The sequence below is a fragment of the Rutidosis leptorrhynchoides genome, chromosome 1 (assembly GCF_046630445.1).
Source record: "Rutidosis leptorrhynchoides isolate AG116_Rl617_1_P2 chromosome 1, CSIRO_AGI_Rlap_v1, whole genome shotgun sequence".
Lineage (NCBI taxonomy): Eukaryota > Viridiplantae > Streptophyta > Magnoliopsida > Asterales > Asteraceae > Rutidosis > Rutidosis leptorrhynchoides.
The window spans coordinates 384190625-384197669 of record NC_092333.1 but is presented as its reverse complement, the minus strand read 5'-3'; the positions used below and the strand labels follow the sequence as shown (position 1 = coordinate 384197669).

Below are 7045 nucleotides of genomic sequence, written 5' to 3'. Positions count from 1 at the left end.
ATTTTTCCTCCGGAAACACCAATCATTCAAACAGAGATTGTTGAGGAACGAACCATTAAATCAGAATCCTCTAGTGATTCAGATTCAACAAATTCAATCATGGAAAATCTGGAACCTTTAAGTATGGAAGACCGAATGAGAGCTAAACGCACTGGCCAAGGTCACGCAATTACTCATCCTGACATTAATGCTCCAGATTATGAAATCAAAGGACAAATTCTACACATGGTGACTAATAGGATCTGTACACTATTTAAAATAAGAGAAGTTGAGGATGAACAGATATATCTCATGTTATTTCCCTGGACTTTAAAGGGAGAAGCCAAAGATTGGTTGGAATCGTTACCTGAAGGGGCGATTGATACATGGGACGTTTTAGTTGAAAATTTTCTTAAACAATTCTTTCCGGCATCTAAAGCCGTAAGACTTCAAGGAGAAATTGTTACGTTCACACAGAAACCGAATGAAACTCTATATGAGGCATGGACCAGATTTGAAAAGTTATTGAGAGGATGTCCGCAACATGGTTTAGACACCTGTCAAATAGTACAAATATTCTACCAAGGATGTGACATCACTACAAGGAAAGACATCGATATAGCAGCTGGTGGTTCTATTATGAAGAAAACAGAAACTGATGCTTATAAAATTATTGATAACACTGCTTCCCACTCACATGAGTGGCACCAAGAAAAAGATATCGTTAGATCATCTAAAGCAGCTAGAGCCGATTCTAGCCATGACTTAGATTCCATTTTCGCAAAGATAGATGCTGTCGAGAGACGAATGGAAAAGATGACTAAAGATATTCACTCAATACGAATTAGTGAGCAGTGTGGAGGACCACATTTGACAAAAGACTGTCTTAGTATTGAACTAACAATGGAACAAAGAGAGAATATTTCATACATAAACCAAAGGCCTGGAAATAATTATCAGAATAATTATCAACCGCCAAGACCAATTTACAATCAAAACCAGAATTATAATCGAAATGTTCCATACAACAACCAACAAGGTCCTAGCAATCAACAAGTATCCAATAATACTTACAATCAGCAAAGACCTAATTTTCAAAACAAACCACCACAAACCGATGATAAAAAGCTGAATTTAGAAGATATGATGACGAAGCTAGTTGAAACTCAAACACAGTTTTTCACATCTCAGAAACAAATGAATGAACAAAATGCTCAAGCATTTAGAAATCAACAAGCTTCTATTCAAAATTTGGAACAAGAAGTAAGTAACCTAGCAAGGTTGATAGGTGAAAGAAAATCGGGAAGTCTACCTAGTGATACAAATGCTAACCCCCGGAATGAAACAGCTAAAGCCATTACCACAAGAAGTGGTACAACACTTAAACCACCTAAAATACCTGTAATTTCTGATAAAGCTATTCCTACTCCACAAGAACCACAACCTGAACAAGATAAGGAAAAAGAACCGGTAGTTGAAAAGGTTAATGAAGATAACATAGTTAAGGCTAAACCTTATGTTAAACCATACCAACCACCCCTTCCTTACCTGAGTAAAATGAAAAAAGAGAAACTTGAAGCCGAGCAATCCAAATTCTTGGATATGTTTAAACAGATAAATGTAAATCTTCCTTTCATTGATGTCATTTTAGGAATGCCTAGATATGCTAAATTTCTGAAATATCTAATCTCGAATAGAAAGAAAATGGAAGAACTCTCGGCTGTTACCATGAATGCTAATTGTTCAGCAGTGCTGTTGAATAAGATACCAGAAAAATTATCTGATCCATGAAGTTTCACAATTCCATATTTTCTGGGTAGTCTTAGTTCAATAGAAGCATTGGCAGACTTAGGTGCTAGTATAAATTTAATGCCGTATTCACTATACGCTAAACTAGACCTTGGAGAATTGAAACCAACAAGAATAAGTATACAACTAGCCGATCGATTAATAAAATATCCTAGAGGGATAATGGAGAACATGCTAGTTAAAGTTGGTACTTTAGTATTTCCAGTAGATTTTGTTGTTCTGGACATGGAAGAAGATTCTCAAGTTCCTCTCATATTAGGAAGACCATTCTTAAACACAGCTAAAGCAATGATAGATGTGTTTAGTAAGAAACTGACCCTAAGTATAGAGGACGAGAGTGTTACCTTTTCAGTTGATAGAGCTATGCAACAACCGCAATCTGCAGATGATACATGTTATTATATTCAAACTATAGATTCACATGCAGAATTGTTAGAAGAATTTCCAGAATTACAAGGAACAGGAGAATGTTCTTTAGGAGAAGGAACTGAACCAATTGATGAAACTGAAATGTTAGCTACACTAATAGCTAATGGATATGAACTAACAACAGAAGAAATTCAAATACTAAAAGAAGAAGACAGATATCGATATAAATCATCGATAGAAGAACCACCGATATTAGAGTTAAAGCCACTTCCAAACCATTTGGAATACGCTTATTTACATGGTGAATCTGAATTACCTGTAATAATATCGTCTTCTCTTACTGAAAATGAAAAATCTCAACTCATTTCTGTATTGAAAGCTCGTAAACCAGCTATTGCATGGAAAATTCATGATATTAAAGGAATAAGTCCTTCGTATTGCACACATAAAATCCTTATGGAAGAAGGTCATAAAACGTATGTGCAACGCCAACGAAGACTAAATCCGAATATGCAAGATGTAGTTAAGAAAGAAATTATTAAACTGCTTGATGCAGGTTTAATTTATCTAATTTCTAATAGTCCATGGGTAAGCCCAGTTCAATGCGTACCTAAGAAGGGTGGCATGACTGTCATTACAAATGAGAAAAATGAACTTATTCCTACTAGGACTGTAACAGGATGGCGTGTATGTATTGATTATAGAAAATTAAATGACGCCACCAGAAAAGATCACTTTCCCTTACCTTTCATTGATCAAATGTTGGAAAGATTAGCCGAAAATAGTTACTATTGTTTTCTTGATGGATTTTTCGGATATTTTCAAATTCCAATAGCACCCGAAGACCAAGAGAAAACCACGTTCACATGCCCTTATGGTACTTTTGCTTACAAACGCATGCCATTTGGACTTTGCAACGCCCCTGCAACCTTTCAAAGGTGCATGATGGCGATTTTTCACGACATGATAGAAGAATGCATGGAAGTTTTCATGGATGACTTTTCAGTCTTCGGTGATACTTTTGAAACATGTGTAGCTAATCTTGAACGAATGCTGATTAGATGCGAACAATCAAATCTAGTTCTTAATTGGGAGAAATGCCATTTCATGGTTAAAGAAGGCATCGTTCTAGGTCATAAAATTTCAAAGGAAGGAATTGAAGTGGATAGAGCTAAAGTAGATGTAATTGCTAAACTTCCACATCCCACCAATGTTAGAGGAGTTAGGAGTTTTCTAGGGCATGCCGGTTTTTACCGACGTTTTATAAAAGATTTTTCTAAAATTGCCACTCCTATGAATAAACTCCTAGAAAAGGATGCTCCATTCATCTTTTCAGATGAATGTATCAAATCTTTTAATATTCTTAAAGAGAAACTCACTAATGCACCGATCATGATAACTCTAAATTGGAATTTACCGTTTGAACTAATGTGCGATGCAAGTGATTTTGCAATGGGAGCCGTTTTAGGACAAAGGATTGAAAAACGATTTCAACCTATATATTATGCTAGTAAGACGTTACAAGGAGCACAAAAAAATTACACAACTACTGAAAAAGAACTCCTTGCTATTGTCTTTGCTTTTGACAAATTTCGTTCATATCTCGTTCTAGCTAAAACGGTGGTCTATACCGACCATTCTGCTCTTAGATACCTATTTTCGAAACATGATGCTAAACCAAGATTAATCCGTTAGATCTTACTTTACAAGAGTTTGATATTAAAATCCGAGATAAAAGAGGAGCAGAAAATCTCGCAGCCGATCATCTTTCTCGTCTTGAAAATCCTGAATTAGAAGTTCCAAATGAATCGGCCATACAAGACAACTTTCCTGATGAATATCTATTGAAGATAGATTATAATGAAATTCCATGGTTTGTAGACTATGCAAACTACTTAGTATGTGGATTCCTTGAAAAAGGATTATCGTACCAAAAACGAAAGAAATTCTTCAGTGATATAAAACACTATTTCTGGAAAGATCCACATTTGTTTAAAAGTTGTCCCGATGGAATAATACGTCGATGTGTATTCGGAGATGAAGCTAGTAAAATCTTAAACTATTGTCACACAGGACCAACAGGAGGGCATTATGGGCCTCAACTAACAGCAAGAAAAGTTTATGATGCTGAATTCTATTGGCCTACAATTTACAAAGACGCACACCTTCTTTGCAAATCCTGTGATGCATGTCAAAGGTCCGGAAAAATAAGTCAACGTGATGAAATGCCACAAAATGTCATTCAAGTATGTGAAGTATTTGACATTTGGGGTATTGACTTTATGGGTCCATTTCCGAAATCTCATAATAATCTCTACATTCTCGTAGCCATTGATTATGTATCTAAATGGGCGGAAGCACAAGCTCTCCCAACTAACGATGCACGAGTTGTAGTCAACTTTTTAAAACGTCTTTTTGCAAGGTTTGGAACACCGAAAGCTTTAATAAGTGATCGGGGTACTCATTTCTGTAATAATCAACTTGAGAAAGTTCTTAAAAGATATGGAGTAACTCATAAAATCTCCACCGCATATCATCCACAAACAAGTGGACAAGTTGAAAATACCAACCGAGCTTTAAAACGTATTCTAGAGAAAATCGTAGGATCAAATTCGAAGGAATGGTCCATAAAATTGGAGGATGCACTCTGGCTTTTAGAACAGCCTACAAAACTCCAATTGGAACCACACCTTTTAGACTCGTTTACGGAAAAGCATGTCATCTTCCAGTAGAAATTGAACACAAAGCATTTTGGGCTTTGAAGACATGTAATCTTGATTTACATGAAGCTGGACGTCTACGGTTAAGTCAACTAAACGAATTAGAAGAATTAAGACATGAAGCATACGAAAATTCGTTAATCTATAAAGAAAGAATGAAGAAATGGCATGATAAAAGAATCAGAAGTTCAAAAGAATTTAAAGAAGGAGACAGAGTTCTTCTTTTCAATTCACGATTCAATCTATTTCCTGGAAAATTGAAATCAAGATGGTCTGGACCATTCATATTCAAAAGAGTTTTCCCATACGGAACGATAGAATTAATAAATTCAAATGGGATTGAATTTAAAGTTAATGGTCATATAGTTAAACACTACATAGATAGTCCGATGGAAGTCAACAACGAAGTTAATCACAATTTCGATACCACAGCTAACTAAGTGTGGGGAGAATCAAGTCTTTAAAGGATAATATGTATTTATGTTAGAGTTAGATTTTCTGTTTTCGTGTAGTTCTCGAAAATGGAACCCGAATGGTCTTTCCCTAGCAGACCCTAAAGAACTAGTCTTCTTCCCCCATTCTGTATTTTTATTTTTTTTAGGTTTTACGAAATGAAGACTTCCTGTGAATTAAACCATGGTCTAATGCTACACGCTTTGATCACTAAACGAAATAATGACACACTTCCGAGTGAACTAGTATCATTAATCAGAAGTAAATTGGACGGAGTAAGAAAAGAATCCAGATGCGAAGATAATAAGTTACAATTTGGTAAAGGAAAATCAAAATCCGCAGCGAAAAGAAGAGCACGACACCTTGAAAGATGTCACAAATGCGGAAAATGGTCACACGAAGGTAAATGTTCAAATAATCAAACCTATTCAAATACCGAATTTGTTACTTTATGCAGAGACGGACTGTTCATATGTTTAGAAGAAAAAACATTAAATGCTCGAGGTTACGCCTATGTAGCCATGGAAAATCAATTAGTCCGACTATCTTATGAGTGGGCTAGAGCATATCACTAAGAAATCTATTTCACAGATAAGTTTGTACAGTTTTTATTTTTATTTTTATTTTTAACCTTTTGATAATAAACGCTAATTTGTTCGCTATAAAGTATTAAATTGGTATTCGATGAAATTAGGTCTTGCGACCGAAATTATTGATATCATACAAAAATTTATTACATCACTGCGAAATTTAACGTTTATTCTTAAGGTATAAATATCTTTAATCAATCAACTTAAAATATTTCAAAAATTCGTCATGAGTTAAATTAGGTCATGGAACCGAAATTACTTTACCGGAAAGAGGGGCGCATATTTTTGATAATATTTGATTGATTAAAGTGGGATAAAAGCCAAAAAGATTTTTAATTTTATTTTTACCATGTTTTTAAAAAATTAATAAATTAATATTAAATAAATATTGTAAACTTTTAAAATTGTAAATATTTGGAAAATTAATATTTTTAATATAAGTTTGTATATATAAAAACAAAAATATAATTTAAGTTTGGTGTGAATTTATAATATGAATTTTTAATTAAGTTTGGTGTGAATTTTTTTAATTTTATGCATTTTAAATTTAAGTTTGGTGTGAATTTAAAAACAAAAATTTACTTTATTTCGCTAAGTTAAAAATATAATTTTTAAAATTCGTCGTGAGTTGAAGACTAGTTCGTTGAACCGAAATTGCTTTACCCGAGGGCGGGACGAGAATTTTTATTATCGTTATTTTTAATCTTATTAATTTAAAGTATGCCAAAAAAATTAAAAAAACCCAAAAATCATTGCTTTTAAAACCACGCTTCAAAAAGACAAATTTTAAAATTTTGTCGAGGGACGGACTACGACATCGTTCCGAAACGACCTCCTCTTAAATAACAAGGGAAACAAAATTTTAGAATTAATTAATTAATTGTTTTATAAGTTAAGGTTTTTATTAAAAAAAAATACAAACACCGCGACTCGCGGAGTTTGTAATGGGTAAACACCGCGACTCGCGGAGTTTGCAAAATCCAGAAAAAAAAATTAAAGGGATCGATCAGACAGTCCCCAACACACAAACACCCAAAATACTGCGAAAAAACCCGAAAAAAAGCCTCCTAAATTCGCAATTTTTGACCATTTTTCATCAAATCTTTCACAAAATCATGTTGAGAA

The 7045-nt window shown here is 34.1% G+C and overlaps 1 non-coding gene across 1 annotated transcript; it reads right to left on the bottom strand.

Moving 5' to 3' along the window:
* Positions 1 to 423: 423 nt before the first annotated feature.
* Positions 424 to 530, bottom strand: LOC139887415 (small nucleolar RNA R71). Its single transcript, XR_011773248.1, has one exon. It is a non-coding gene; the product is annotated as a small nucleolar RNA R71 (small nucleolar RNA).
* Between the last annotated feature and the right edge of the window lie 6515 nt (positions 531 to 7045).